The following is a 13,012-nucleotide window of genomic DNA, read 5'->3' on the forward strand; positions in this document are numbered from 1 at the left end:
ACATGTCCCATAATTGCTTTGTGCATATCTGGGTGTGTATTCTGCTGCCTGTTAGATATCTATTAGATATATTGCAGTTTGTTGGATGCTTGGTGCAGGTGCATTGACATGCAGGGCTCCAGCTGTCACTTGCTCTCGTCATCAGTGATGATTTGCTTTACCAGCAACTGCAAATGTTCAAAGGAGTTTCGGACACATTTCGACTAGATGTGCGCAGCCTCGCTCAATACTAGTTGGAATGAGGCTGGGAGTTTGCACATTGCATACTTACGGTTACATGGTCTCACCTTCGGCACTGGAAAATCCCCACAGAGCACAATATGAGGATTCATAAGCCAGAAGTCACATAGAGTGACTGCAAACTTCTGTGAAAAGCCTGGACTCCTAAGTTATCTTTTTCCTAAACCTGTCAAACTATCTATGTAAAGTAGTATAGATACATTAACATACGTACAGATTGCCATCTTCCCTGGTTTCCAGCATCACTCCAGTACTCCCTTTCGGCACGTGACTTAAATTCCAACTTGCCTGATCACACTCCTATAAGAAAAAATAATACCTTAAAGAATAATTTCAAAACTTTTTCCACCTTTAATGTCACTCATAATCTGTACAAACCCATTAAAAAATGAATTGAAATCTTTTTGGGTGTAAAAAGAAAGCACTAAAATAATGTGGCTGCATAAATATACACACCCTTAAATACTTTGTTGAAGTACCCTTTAAATTTATGACAGCATTCAGTCTTTTTAGGTAGGAGTCTATCAGCATTACATATCTAGAGTTGGCAATCTTTGTCTATTCTTTCTTGCAGTAGCTCCATATCTGTCAGATTACAAGTGCATCTAGAAATTTTGACGTACCCTTCTCCTGACTAATAACTTTCAACGATGTGATCCCTTTGTTGTGTTGTAAGCTGTTTACGAACCATGGCTTTTGCTGTAAAATGCAACTAAGAAAACGTCAGGAAACCCCTATTAGAACAGCTAAACTTTATATGGGGTTAATCAGAATTATTTGATGGAAGCTGTATACTGACTACTATTTAACATGAGTTTAAATATGATTGGCTAATTCTAGACATAAGCAGATACTCTATTAGAAGGCTACGTTCCCACGATGAGCTTTTATGATGCTGCGTGTTTTCCCTGCATCTTACCGCTACAGCAAAGTGGAAGGGATTTATAGAAATCTTATGCCCACTGTGCTTCCTATTTACGCTGTGTAAATTGATATGTGGTGCGCTTTTCAAATTCACAGCATGTCAGTTTCTCTTTGATTAGGTGCGGAAAATCCGCAGAAAAAAACGCACAAGCGTTTTTAGTGCATTTCCATGGTGGAAATGCATGTAATCCGCATCCAATTATAGCAATAAAGTTTTGTCACAGTAAAAAAACATGAAGTATCAGAAACAATTCAGCTTTGTTTAAAACATGACACACCAAAAAAAAAAAGAAAAAACGCAGCGTCAAAAACACGATAAAAACGCATGTTAAAAAAACGCACTCAAAAACCCAATGAAAAAACGCAAGTAACCTAATTTACATAATAGGTGCAGAAATGGTACAGAAATTCTGCAACATCAAAAACTCACCAAAAGCTCATTATGAGAACGTAGCCTTAAAGTGTGTTCAAAGTTATACAACCACATTTTAGTTTTTTTTTATATCCCTCTCAAAATGATTTCAGTTTTTCTCAATGGATTTGACATTAAAAGGTGGAAAAAGTTCTTCTTGGTATAATTTTTTTTACATGACAGAAATCTGGCATTTTAACAGAGGTGTGTAGAATTTTTATATCCACTGCACATGCAGTCAAGTGCTGACCAGATGTGCCCAACTTCTCTTAATTGACTAATATTGAAAGAAACCAAGCCTGTCTAGTAGGAATGTGGCCGGAAGTATGCAAATCGCATAATTGCAGTCACGTGACCACCAGCTCTTGCTGGCAATACATAGAGTGACTGCAGACTTATCAAAAAGACCAGACAACCCCTTTATTCATTATAGTCAACTGTTAGACCCTTTTTTTTCTGCACACACATCTTTAGACCCTCATTTTTCCTCTTGCCTACTTTTGAGACAGTCCTCTTTTTTCCTAATTTATTTTTGCCTAAAGGAAAATATATTAAGCATTCTTGGGTGACAAATAATAATACGTATCCATTACCCTCAATTGGGAACTATGGAAAGAGTATTAGCATATTTTTAATATTATAAGACGCACTTTCTTTCCCCCACATTTGGGAGGAAAATGGGAGTGTGTCTTATAATCCAAAAATAGCTTACCGGGTGGGGCGGCTGCAGTGGTGTGGGGTCCCAGGAGGCAGGGTCGCTGCTGCAGAAGGCCTGCGGTGGCAGGAATGGGGAGATGCTATGAGCCCCAGGTTGGGAGGAGGGGGTATGCCAGCGATGCGAGGCTGCAGGGCCTGACCTTTCATAATATGTCTGCAGTGAGCGGAGTCCCCTTTCCATTGATTTCCCTGCGATGTCTGCCTGAGGCTGCGCATGCGCGGATTGAGATATCGGGAGACGACATCTCGAGGCGTGATTTCATCTCCCGAGATCTGTCTCCGGCAGCCATTTTCTGAAAGCCCACAGCAGGGAAATCAATGGGAAGGGGACTCTGCTCAATGCTGACATTCTTATGAAAAGGCAGGGCCCGGGGCCCACAGCATCGCCCCACTCCTGCCACTGCCAGCCTCCTGCAGCAACGACCCTGCCTCCTGGGACCCCGCTCCACCCTAGCCACCCCCCGGTAAACTACAGTAAAATCGAACTATAAGATGCACCACCATTTTATTTAAAATATTTTTTTTCCTATTTTCATCCCCAAATATTGGGGTGCGTCGCATGGTCCAGTGCGTCTTGATGTCTGCAAAATATGATATTTATAGTTATGAATAGATCTAACTATTAAAAGATTTTTAGATCAAGACTGTTCAGATACTTGTCCTTGAATATGCTAATCCAGTTATATTATTATTTATTTATATAGCACCATTGATTCCATGGTGCTGTACATGAGAAGGGGTTACATACAAAATAAAGATATCACTTAGAGTAGCAAACAATGACAGACAGAGGGAGGAGGACCCTGCCCTTGCGGGCTTATGTGGCGCCCCTGAGGGTTCAGTCGCCACAGAGGTACTGCACTTCACCCAGAGGTGTGGCATCTCCTTCTCTCAGGTAAGGATGGAGTACTGCCCTGGACCCTAACACCTGCACTCAACACTACACTACTTCAGGCCGGCTGGAAGGGCATTATGCACTTCTTTTGCTGCCCCGTCCCTGGCTGGAGTGGGGGGAACCAAAAGTGAGGGGGAACCAGTAGTGGGAGTGGGTGGAGGACGCAGAACAGGGGAGCACTTGAAGATATATATATATATATATATATATATATATAGGGAGCCATCTTAAAGTGAGTCGGTGAGTCGGAGGAGGAGAAGTGAAAGGAGCAGGGGCTCTGCAGGAGCTCTGCTCGGGAGGCAGGCTTGGCCTGTCATGCCCCAGGCTGAGAGAGGAGTGGGAGCAAGGGACGAAGGCTCCAGGAACTGAAGGGATCCCAGGGAGTATGGTGAGTGCAGGATGGCACCCGTATGCCCGAACCTGCCAGGCATCAGAGGGATCAGGCCGCAAGAAGGGAACCGGTCCCTGGACTAGCCAAGTTACTTCAAGTCTCGGCTGGAAAACCGAAGGCTTCTGCACTTTCAGGGTGCAGTTGCCACATTCGTACCTAAGCCACCGAAAAGGGTCTGGGAACTTCAAGTTGCCCAGAGGGATCTCAAGGTACCCGATCGGGACTTTGTGTGGCGGGACACCGGGCAGGAGGGAGAGACCCAGCGCAGGAAATCGGCTAAGAAAGGAACATACAGATAGGGGTTCCGTTAAGTGCTCTTGAGATACTTGAGGGAGTGCTGAACCACTGCCTGGTAAAAGCAGCACGACGTGGGAGATGGTCACCTGTACAGTGCCACCTGAAGAACCTAAATAACTGTGAGTAAACTCGGATGACTGCACCCCACTGTTTCTGCCAGTTATTTCTACCACGCTATCGCTCCTGCACTACAACGCCCAACATCACCATCTGCACCTACACTGCCCTGGAGCTGTGCTCTGCCTGTGGAGAGCCGCACCAACCCAGCTGCCCTAACATCTGCTCCAGAGGTCTGCAGCAGCGCTGGTACTCATTACCAGGAACCACAGGTGGTGTCACGAGACAAAACTGTTATTCATCCCTTCAAGAAACAAACCCCCCTTTTAAAGAGTGACCCCAGGGTACGGGCCCGGGAGCCGACCGCCGTGACATCCCAAGAAAGTAAAGGCCCGGGTACCGAGTTTCCCCCATATCCCCCTGGGCGAGTCATCTCTTCCTGGAGTCACGAACAGGATTCAAACAAACCCGTTATCATCGGGTATTGTGCGCCTAGAGACTGTTTTTCTTCACTGAATTTGGCGCCCGCCCCAGAAGAACGGGCGCCATTATGTGCGTACTCTAAGACAACAAGGAATCACCTCCCATCGTGGGCCGGGTCCCAGAATGGCGACAAAAGCGAGGCCCGCCCCAAGCAACAGTGACCATGTATGTAGATGTGTCTATCAAAGTGGGGTTGCCACTCCTAGGAGTGACCGACAACAGGCTGCCATGGAACCGCCCACGAAAGGGGAGAGGAGGAGGAGAAAAGCAGTGGAGACAGGGTGTGGTCTTAACCAGTCTAGACAGACCGCACCCCGCAGCCAGTGTGGCGCCCCTGCGGGTTCAGTTGCCACAGAGGTACTGCATCTCACCCAGAGGTGTGGTATCCCACTCTCAGGTAAGGATAGAGTGCTGCCTGGGACCCTAACACCTGCATCCAACACATCCACTTCAGTAGGGCAGGGCGAGATTGCTCCTAAGGGAGAGAACAGTCCCGTGTCCCTGGCTGGAGTGGAGGGGAACCAAGTGAGGGGTAACCATGTAGTGGGTGTGGGTGGAGGACGTAGATCAGGGGAGCACTTCAGTAGCTGTATAAAAGAAGGAGCCATCTTAGAAAGACAAGCCAGTCAGAGGAGAAAAGTGAGGGGAGCAGAGGCTCTGCAGGAGCTCTGCTCCAGAGGCGGGCCCAGCCTGTGAGGCCCAAGTCAGAAGGAGAGAGAGAAGAGGAAAGGGAGCAGGAGAAAGGCTCCAGGAACAGAAGGGATCCCAGGGGTACGGGCAGTGCTGGAGGCCACCTGTACGCTCGAATCTGCCAGGTGGTGGAGGGATCGAGCTGCAGAGGGGACCGGCCACTTAACTAGTGGAGAACTACAAGGCTCAGCTAGGAACCGGAGGCTGCTGTACTTTCAGGGTGCAGTGGCCACATCCGCAACTATATCGCCGAGAAGGTGGCCACAGAGGGTCCAGGGGACTGCAGGTCGCCCGACAAGACCCGAGGCTACCGGACTGGGACACTGGTTGCGATGCGCAGGGCAGGAGGGTGAGAGCCAGCGCAGGAAAACGTCTGAGAAAGGCACACAGAAGGGGGTCCCGTTAAGTGCTCCTGAATTATCTGGGGGATTGCTGAACCCCTGCTTGGTGAACGCAGCGCGACGTGGGAGGCTGTAAGCTGGACAGTGCAACCTGAGGAACTTAACAACTGTGAGCAAACTCGGAAGACTGCACCCCACTATCTCTGTGATTATTGTCTGCGCCATCACCCCTGCACTACAACGCCCAGCACAACCGATAAACATCTACACTGCCCTGGAGCTAAGCTCTACCGGTGGAGAGCCACACCAGCTTTGCTGCACTAACATCAGCTCCAGAGGACCTGCTCCGCAGCGGCGGCTACCTTTAGCCGCATACCACAGGTGGCGTCACAAACTTTGTACATAAATCCCCTGTAAATATCCTCCCTTTTGAATGACTGCCCTGGGTCACGGACCGGGTCACCGCCACTGTGCAGCCAGCAGTGGCCAGGTGGAAAGAGGAGCTGCTGGCGAAGACCGCAGCCCGGCGGCAGCCAGTGCTGCGTGTCACTAGCAGCACCCCAGCCCCGGCGGAGCCTGATGAGCGCCAGGAGGCCACGTGCAGCACAGGAGCAGGTAGGAGAGGCTCCCCTGTCCCAGGCGCTGAAAGTGCTGACCTGCTCCTGGGCCTCCTGCAGAACCCTCCGTCCTCGGGCGCGTATGCACTAGAGCAGCTTCTGAGCCCGGAACCCCCAACCCCGGGCGCCGACTCCGCGGACCTGCTGCTCGGCTCCCTCCCAGAACCACCAGCCCCGACACCCGAGTGGGTGTACGGAGCCCCCTCCTTTGACTGGTCCGCCAAATATGAGGACCAGCAAGAACCCCCTCTAATCCCTGCACCAGCACCCCCGGCTGCCCACCAAGAAGGAGAAGAATTTAGGTGTGACAACCGGGAGGGGGACCTCATGGGGTTCCCGCAGGAGACCCAGGCCCAAACTTTTCAGAGGGAGGAATTCTGCAAACAAGAACTCCTGCAGCTGGCGAAGGAACGGCGCACCCGGCGGGTGTGCTGGGAGCAAATGGAGGCCCGGAACAAGGCCGCCAAAGCTCAAGTCCGCCAGTCAGAATCCGTCCGGCCCAGTCCCCGTGTGGAGGGACTAATAGTTAAATTTGACCTGGAGGCCGGATGGGGCTTTATCCGGGATCCACAATTCAATCGGGATATTTTCGGCAATCGGCGAGATGTCGGGCCCCACCTCGAGCAGGGCCATCCTGACAGGAACCTTTACCCTGGTGACCGTGTCACTTACACCAGACACCACAGGGAACGCGGGTGGTATGACCTCCAGGTGTACAGCGTAGTTGAGGAGGAAGAGGACATACCCCCGCAGTCAGTGGCGGCTGACCTGGCTGGGTCAGCCTGTAAAAACCAAGCATACCCCCGGCGGGGAAACCACTACTAGGTAACAGTAAGTGGGACTGAACATTGTAAAATAGTTACCCGTAAGGGTACAGTAGGAAAATTTGTTTTTGTGTGAACTGGAAAATAATGTGTGCCTTTAGTTACCCGTGAGGGTATAGAGACTTGCAGGCTGAGGACTGTGAGCAGCCGAGAACTGTCCATTGTAAATAGTTGCACTTATTAAAGTGCCCCCTATTGGTTTTATATCAAAAGACCAGTGAACAAAAACCCGTTTGGCGTGGCCGACGACATGGTCCAACACCTGGATCACTTATGCCCTGTAGCCACGCCCAGGGCCTACGTTGAGGGTTTTCAGACGGGTCCCTCATGCTGCTCATGTTGCACCTTCACCAGTGAGATGGACACCTGGTTAGGGGACTCACTGTAACTTTAAGAAGAATGTCTTATATGAAAAATGTTTTCTATATTTGAAGAAAGTTTTATAATGTTTTTATAAAAGTAACCAGTAACGTTTAAGAAAAAGTGCCTCTCATAAAGGGAAGAAAGCGTTTGTTTGTAATCTTATATGTGATGCATCTAAAAATTGCATGTCTGTAATATACCGTGTTTTTGCTCTGTTCCAGCCCGTGGACGTGCTGTGTTTTACCGGGGGGGGGAATGTGGCGCCCCTGAGGGTTCAGTCGCCACAGAGGTACTACACCTCAACCAGAGGTGTGGCATCTCCTTCTCTCAGGTAAGGATGGAGTACTGCCCGGGACCCTAACACCTGCACTCAACACTACACTACTCCAGGCCGGCTGGAAGGGCATTATGCACTTCTTTTGCTGCCCCGTCCCTGGCTGGAGTGGGGAGGGGGGACCAAAAGTGAGGGGAAACCAGTAGTGGGTGTGGGTGGAGGACGCAGGACAGGGGAGCACTTGAAGATATATATATATACACAGTTATATGAAAAAGTTTGGGCACCCCTATTAATCTTAAGCTTAATGTTTTATAAAAATTGGTGTTTGATATATGTAATAACCGTTGGACACAGTAATGTTTCTGCCTTGAAATGAGGTTTATTGTACTAACAGAAAATGTGCAATCTGCATTCAAACAAAATTTGACAGGTGCATAAGTATGGGCACCTCACCAGAAAAGTGACATTAATATTTAGTAGATCCTCCTTTTGCAAAAATAACAGCCTTTAGTCGCTTCCTGTAGCTTTTAATGATTTCCTGGATCCCGAATGAAGGTATTTTTGACCATTCCTCTTTACAAAACAATTCCTGTTCAGTTAAGTTTGATGGTCGCCGAGCATGGACAGCCCTCTTCAAATGATCCCACAGATGTTCAATGATATTCAGGTCTGGGGACTGGAATGGCCATTCCAGAACATTGTAATTGTTCCTCTGCATGAATGCCTGAGTAGATTTGGAGCGGTGTTTTGGATCATTGTCTTGCTGAAAGATCCATCCCCTGCGTAACTTCAACTTTATCACTGATTCTTGAACATTATTGTCAAGAATCTGCTGATACTTGTAATGCACACGCCCGAACTGACTGGCGTATGCGTGTTTATGTAGTGATTCCACTGTGCCATGAACCGGAGAGTGCCTGGAGGGGCGTAACTAAGTATCTGCCCGATCCGACCAAGGTCGCACGATGGCATACGACGCCAGTGCACCAGGGAGGAACCGAGCAGAGGAACCAGGGTCTACTCCAGGTCAGACTCCGGACACGGCTGTTGACCCACACCGGGGAATACAGGAACAGGCAGACTAGAGCGCAGGCTGGGTAGGGTCCAGTACAGACTGGGAGACAAATTCGAAACCACAGACGCGGTGGACAGGGCCGAGCAAAGCGAAACCGCAGACGCGGTGGACAGAGCTGAGCAAAGCGAAAACCGCAGACGCGGCGGACAGAGCTGAGCAAAGCGAAAACCGCAGACGCGGCGGACAGCTGAGCAAAGTGAAAACCGCAGACGCGGCGGACAGAGCTGAGCAAAGCGAAAACCGCAGACGCGGCGGACAGAGCTGAGCAAAGCGAAAAACCGCAGACGCGGCGGACACAGCTGAGCAAAGCGAAAACCGCAGACGCGGCGGACAGAGCTGAGCAAAGCGAAAACCGCAGACGCGGCGGACAGAGCTGAGCAAAGCGAAAACCGCAGACGCGGCGGACAGAGCTGAGCAAAGCGAAAAGCGCAGACGCGGTGGACAGAGCTGAGCAAAGCGAAAACCGCAGACGCGGCGGACAGAGCTGAGCAAAGCGAAAACCGCAGACGCGGCGGACAGAGCTGAGCAAAGCGAAAACCGCAGACGCGGTGGACAGAGCTGAGCAAAGCGAAAACCGCAGACGCGGTGGACAGAGCTGAGCAAAGCGAAAACCACAGACGCGGCGGGAACAGGGCTCTGTTCACACGGAACAGACTAGAAGGGAAAGGCAGAACCAGATACCCACAGGGTACTTGCAGAGAAGTAGCGAGTGGACCACAACTCACAAACGGAAGTACAGTGACAACGAGCAGGAGTTAGGTACGAGTTCAGACTCTGCAGAAAAAGGAAAGGAACGGACAAAGAGAAAAAACAGGTAAAAGATAGGAGAGAGTACAGACTGGAACTGAGTGTACGGAGAGACCGACACTGCAGCGGGATACAGGAGCGGGTCTGGGAATACGGCCCCCAGAGAGGCGGGACGAACAGGCAAGGAGCGTGTTCAGACTGGCCTGGAAATACAGCCTCCAGGAAGGCGGAACGAACAGGCAAGTAACGAGTACAGACTGCAGGTTAAGGTACACAGATAGGACACAGTACAGACATGGGAACAGATACTGCAAGACAGGTAACATAGACAGGACCTGGCATGTCAGAGACAAAAGCCAACTGACAGGGCAAGATGCTCAGGCATGGGTTAATTGGAGCAGCTGGTTTAAATACCAGGTGACAGACAGCAATAGGCTGAGGACGCACAAGGGGTGTGCCTGCAGCAGGTACAAAAAGCAGGAAGTGATCGGGCGCCGCCCTTAAGCAGCAGACACAGAGGCAAACAGACAGCATGGAGGGAAGCCAAAGAGACATTCTGGACTGGAGATCAAGTGCGCGCTCTTGCACAGTGGGAGATGGACCACTATGCAAGGACGCCGCCAGGTATGTTACAATACTGAGTGGAATCCATGCGTCCCTCAACTTTAACAAGATTCCCGGTGCCAGCATTGGCCACACAGCCCCAAAGCATGATGGAACCTCCACCAAATTTTACTGTGGGTAGCAAGTGTTTTTCTTGGAATGCTGTGTTTTTTTGCCGCCATGCATAATGCCTTTTTGTATGACCAAACAACTCAATCTTGGTTTCATCAGTCCACAGGACCTTCTTCCAAAAAGAAATTGGCTTCTCCAAATGTGCTTTTGCATACCTCAGCCGACTCTGTTTGTGGCGTGCTTACAGAAACGGCTTCTTTCGCATCACTCTCCCATACAGCTTCTCCTTGTGCAAAGTGCGTTGTATAGTTGACCGATGCACAGTGACACCATCTGCAGCAAGTTGATGCCGCAGCTCTCTGGAGGTGGTCTGAGGATTGTCCTTGACTGATCTCACCATTCTTCTTCTCTGCCTTTCTGATGTTTTTCTTGGCCTGCCACTTCTGGCCTTAACAAGAACTGTCCCTGTGTTCTTCCATTTCCTTACTATGTTCCTCACAGTGGAAACTGACAGGTTAAATCTCTGAGACAGCTTTTTGTATCCTTCCCCTGAACAACCATGTTGAATAATCTTTGTTTTCAGATCATTTGACAGTTGTTTTGAGGAGCCGATGATGCCACTCTTCAGAGGAGATTAAAACAGGAGAACAACTTGCAAGTGGCCACTTTAAGTAGCTTTTCTCATGATTGCATACACCTGGCTATGAAGTTCAAAGCTCAATGAGGTTACAAAACCAAAAAAAGTGCTTTAGTAAGTCAGTAAAAAGTAGGTAGGAGTATTTAAAACAAGAAAATGATAAGGGTGCCCATACTTATGCACCTGTCAAATTTTGTTTGAATGCAGATAGCACATTTTCTGTTAGTACAATAAGCCTCATTTCAAAGCAGAAACATTACTGTGTCCAACAGTTATTACATATATCAAACTGAAATAGCTGTTGCAAAAACACCAATTTTTATAAAACATTAAGCTTAAGATTAATAGGGGTGCCCAAACTTTTTCATATAACTGTATATATATATATATAGGGAGCCATCTTAAAGTGAGTCGGAGGAGAAGTGAAAGGAGCAGGGGCTCTGCAGGAGCTCTGCTCGGGAGGCAGGCTCGGCCTGTCATGCCTCAGGCTGAGAGAGGAGTGGGAACAAGGGAGGAAGGCTCCAGGAACTGAAGGGATCCCAGGGGGTGCGGTGAGTGCAGGACGGCACCCGTACGCCCAAATCTGCCAGGCATCAGAGGGATCAGGCCGCAAGAAGGGAACCGGTCCCTGGACTAGCCGAGTTACTTCAAGTCTCGGCTGGAAAACCGGAGGCTTCTGCACTTTCAGGGTGCAGTTGCCACATTCCCACCTAAGCCGCCGAAAAGGGCACCAAGCCAGGTCCAAGAACTTCAAGTTGCCCAGAGGGATCTCAAGGTACCCGATCGGGACTTTGTGTGGCGGGGCGCTGGGCAGGAGGGAGAGACCCAGCGCCGGAAGTCGGCTAAGAAAGGAACATACAGAGAGGGGTTCCGTTAAGTGCTCTTGAGATACTTGAGGGAGTGCTGAACCCCTGCCTGGTAAACGCAGCGCGACGTGGGAGACGGTCACCTATATAGTGCCACCTGAAGAACCTAAATAACTGTGAGTAAACTCGGATGAATGCAGCCCACTGTTTCTGCCAGTTATTTCTACCATGCTATCGCTCCTGCACTACAACGCCCAGCATCACCATCTGCACCTACACTGCCCTGGAGCTGTGCTCTGCTGTGGAGAGCCGCACCAACCCAGCTGCCCTAACATCTGCTCCAGAGGTCTGCAGCAGCACTGGTACTCATTACCAGGAACCACAGGTGGTGTCACGAGACAAAACTGTTATTCATCCCTTCAAGTAACAAACCCCCCTTTTAAAGAGTGACCCCAGGGTACGGGCCCAGGAGCCGACCGCCGTGACATCCCAAGAAAGTAAAGGCCCGGGTACCGAGTTTCCCCCATATCCCCCTGGGCGAGTTACTTACATTCTACAGGGTGGTGCGAAAGGAGACAGTAGGTGGGGGTTGCAGCAGCTCCAGTGTTGGTGAGGTTCAGGTCTGGTGTTGGTAAGGCAGCAGCTCCAGTGGTGTTGAGGAGGCAGCTGGGTCATGGCAGGCTGTAGGCTTTCTTGAAGAGATGGGTTTTCAGGTTCTGTCTGAAGGATCCGAGTGTGGTGGAAAGTCGGACATGTTGGACCACAGAATTCCAGAGGATGGGGGATATTCGGGAGAAATCTTGGAGGCGATTGGGTGAGGAATTAATAAGTGTGGAGGAGAGAAGGAGGTCATGGGAGGACCAGAGATTACATGAGGTTAAATATATGGATATTAGTTCTGAGATGTACGGAGGAGAAAGGTTATGGATGGCTTTGTAGGGTCAGTGTTAGTAGTTTGATTTGGATAGTTTGGGGAAATGGGAGCCAGTGAAGGGATTTGCAGAGGGGGAAAGCGGAGGAGTAATGAAGATAGAGATGAATTAGTCGGGCAGCAGAGTTAAGAACAGATTGGAGAGGTGCGAGAGTATTAGCAGGTAGGCCACAGAGGAGGATGCTGTAGTAGTCCATGCGGGAGATGATGAGCACAAGCATTTGAGTAGATTGAGGATTAAGGAAGGGACGGATTCTGGAAATATTTTTGAGCTGGAGGTGGAAAGAGCTTGGATGTGGGGTTTGAAGGACAGGGCAGAGTCAAGGATTACTCCGAGGCAGCGGATGTCCGGTACAGGGGAAAGCGTGATGTCGTTTATTGTGATAGATAGATAAAGTAGGGAAGATACGTGAGATGCAGCAAAGATGATAAGTTCAGTTTTGTCCACATTGAGCTTGAGGAAGCGAGAGGAGAAGAAGGAGGATATGGCTTATAGACACTCTGGGACTCTGGAAAGCAAAGAGGTGACGTCTGGGCCAGAGAGGTAGATCGGAGTGTCATCAGCGTATAGTTGATACTGGCAGCCATGGGAATTTATGAGTAGTCCCAGGCC

The sequence above is a fragment of the Phyllobates terribilis genome, unplaced genomic scaffold, assembly GCF_046119375.1.
Source record: "Phyllobates terribilis strain yellow unplaced genomic scaffold, ASM4611937v1 Scaffold_8__6_contigs__length_399053987, whole genome shotgun sequence".
NCBI classification, from domain to species: Eukaryota; Metazoa; Chordata; class Amphibia; order Anura; family Dendrobatidae; genus Phyllobates; species Phyllobates terribilis.